Raw genomic sequence first — 3,380 nt, 5'->3', positions numbered from 1 at the left:
TGGAAATTATCCATGGGCCCCGGCCCAAAAGTTCTCCTGAACAGACTGTTTAGCTGATTATCCTCGATGCCTAGAGTTTCCCCGAGAACGTCGTCACACTTTTCTCCCACTAACCCTCTATAGAACGCTAGAGTGGAGCTACTACCGATCGCACTGCCCGCCTGACTGAGGGTGGTGAGAGCTTGGCGGTACTCGAGGTGCCAAGCGCCCTTTCTCGGTCTACGTTTGATCCAGGATTGCAGCTCTGTTAGAGAAACGAGCTGCGGAAAATCGCGTCTGACGAAAGGCGACCACACCTGTTCACCTGTTCACCACACTGTTGCCATATAATGAAACTAAATCACGCAGAGTAAAGCCACTTGGCACACTTGACCTTAAACTCTGCTGTGAATGTGCACTAAGTTTTAACATTCCAGCTCACTTCCACTGTTTACAGTAGTGCTTGGAAGGAAGGTGTATAGTGTGTTATCATTGCATTGACCATGACAGAGAAAGTTGTCATAGTGATACCTGCTCAGAAGTCTATGCAAAGTTGCAGAAAGTGTATGGAGAGGAGTGTATGAACCACACACATGTGTATGAGTGACTCAGACGTTTTCACAATGGCCAAAAAATGTCAATATTAGCAAACGTTCTTGGAGATCTGCAACCAGCAAATCTGAGAAAAACGTCACAGATGTGTGTGCATCTATGAAGAGAAATCATTGACTCACCATCCGTGAGTTAACAAAGTATGTGCAGATTAGTTACGGTTCAGTTCAGTCCATTATCACTGAAGATTTGGGTTTGAGACACATGTCTGTCAAATTTGTACCAAAACTGCTTTCAGCTGACCAAAAAGACACTCTGGTTTCAATTGCACAAGATCTCCTTCATTGTGTCAAGAACGATGAAAACTTTTTGAAAACTTTGCGTAGGCCTCTGAGTAGGTGTCACCAAGCTTTTGGCAAAATTTGATGCAGATTCTCTGCTCAACTTTCTCTATCAAGTTCAATGTGATGATCACACACTACACACTTTCATTCCAAGCACTGCTGTAAACAGCAGCAGTGAGCTAGAATGTTAAAACTTAGTGTGTATGCATGGCAGAGTTCAAAGTCAATCTGTGCCAAACAGCTTCACCCTGCATCCTTTAGCTTTGTTAGTATGGCAACGGTCCTGATACTTATTGACCAGACCATGTACATATATTATAGAAGGTAATTCAACATTCCCTTTGCATTGATAAAAACCTGCTGACAACAGAGGTCAAATGGAGTCACTTGTCCCCACCCACTATTTCACAGTATTCAGTGAACCCTACTAAGTCTAGAATTTATTGTCTGCCACAGCTCATCATCTGCCCTGTTAGTCATACTGCCAGCCACCCAGGTCGCACCAAATAGTTGAAATAGTTATGCTCAAACAATTGTTCTGGATTACTAACTTTTGTCATTATCATCATTGTCCAGCATGGTAATGATTCTGCCACCTCATTCCTGGAAACCACATGTTTTTATGCATGTGAGACACAGACAAAATTCATTGAAGCAGATTTTCTATGACTAGATGCTCTTCCTGTTACCAACCCTCTCCTGTTTCCCACCAAAGTCATAATTCTCTTAGTCCTTCTAACATGAACATCCTAATGGATGGATGTGTGGTCACAGATTACAAAGAAACAACACTGATTATTTGCCTATAACATTTGTTTACACTTAGCGTGATGTCAATTCAAGATGACACAAGCCCACACACACATGCACATACATCATACAAACACACACACATACATACAATATACAATGGGCTTCTTTCAGTTTTCATCTGCCAAATCCACTCACAAAGCTTTGATTGGCCCAGGATTATAGCAAAACAAGCCATGTAGTTTTGAGTTCAGTTCCACTGCATGGTATCTTGGGTAGCATGAGGTAAGACTAAGCCTGAAACCACATGATTGTAAAGCAAATTTCTTAACCACACAGCCATATTTACATGCATACATATATTCATTTATATATATCTATATATGTGTGTGTCTGCATATATGTCTATTTCGAAACCCACTGTTACATAATGCAGAAGAGCAAATAGTTTACTTGCTATATCTGACTAAAAGATCAGAGTTCAAGTTTAGATAAAAGACAAATCTATAAAGTAAGAGAGAGATTTACTTGTAACTGTCAGAATTAATTTAAGTAATAGTGTTGTGGATAACGAAAAAACTACTTTGGACAAACTAAATTGTCATTAACTAGACATATAATAATATCTGGAAAAATAAACTTCCCAAATTTTAAAATACCGCATTTACTTGTGTATAAGTCACATCCCTCATTGAATGTTAAACTTTGCTACAAAATTTTTTTCTCTTCATAGTTTTAGCTTTTCCCTGTGTATAAGCCATACTCCAATTTTTTCAGTAAAAATTAAACATAAATTAGTGTGGCTTATACAAAAGTAAATACATTAGTTCCGATATGTACTCAGATTCAACAGTAGGATAAGAATGAATCACTGAAGAAGAACACTTTAAGAAATATAAGCTTTGCTGAAATATTTAATTATTAATCACTGTGAATAACATCTTATAAAAGAAAACATGATTATGATATCTCTTTGTATAGCACTATGAGTGAACATTGGTTGATAGGCATGTTATATGATGCATTAAATATGGAAATATTTGTGTTTTGTTATTTAATGTATCCTAAGGGATATAGCAATTATTTTAACTGAACTATGCACTTTTTATCTTTTTCTTTATATAACGTTCATTGCATGGAACGTTTCAACATTTTTAACACTGTATAATATGTGTGTGTGTGTATGTTTGTTTATACATACTCACATGCACACATATACACACATAGGTTTGCATGCCTTTTTTCTGTGTGTGCTTAAACAGCACACTATTTGGAAAATATGTATTTTTGGTGTGACCCACTCACTAATTTTTAAACAAAGAGTCCAGAAGTAATTGTCATTCATACTTTTTAAAGGAACAAGGTCCCAGATTGTCAGTTTGATCAGTGCTATGCATGAAACACATGACCTTTGAATCACTTTTATAACTTTCTGCTAATTAAAAATAGTGTATGTGTGTACACGTGCTGGAAGAACAACTGGGTTTAAGAGGAATTAGATGTTATATTCAAGAAAGAAGACTGTGCTTATATGGTCATGTGATGCATATGAATGAGGACAACTGTATAAAAAAAGTGCTAATCACCAAATCTGGTTGGAACATGTGGAAGAAAGAGATGAGGAAGACATGCGATAAAATGATGACAGCTTATGTTAGGAATTTGAGCTTCATGGAGATGACAAAGGACTAGGATGTCTGGCAATATGTGATTCTCAAGAAAACCTGCCCACTTCTGCAAAACTTCTGGAAATAT

This window comes from Octopus bimaculoides, chromosome 16, assembly GCF_001194135.2.
Source record: "Octopus bimaculoides isolate UCB-OBI-ISO-001 chromosome 16, ASM119413v2, whole genome shotgun sequence".
Lineage (NCBI taxonomy): Eukaryota > Metazoa > Mollusca > Cephalopoda > Octopoda > Octopodidae > Octopus > Octopus bimaculoides.
This window is presented reverse-complemented; position numbering follows the sequence as displayed.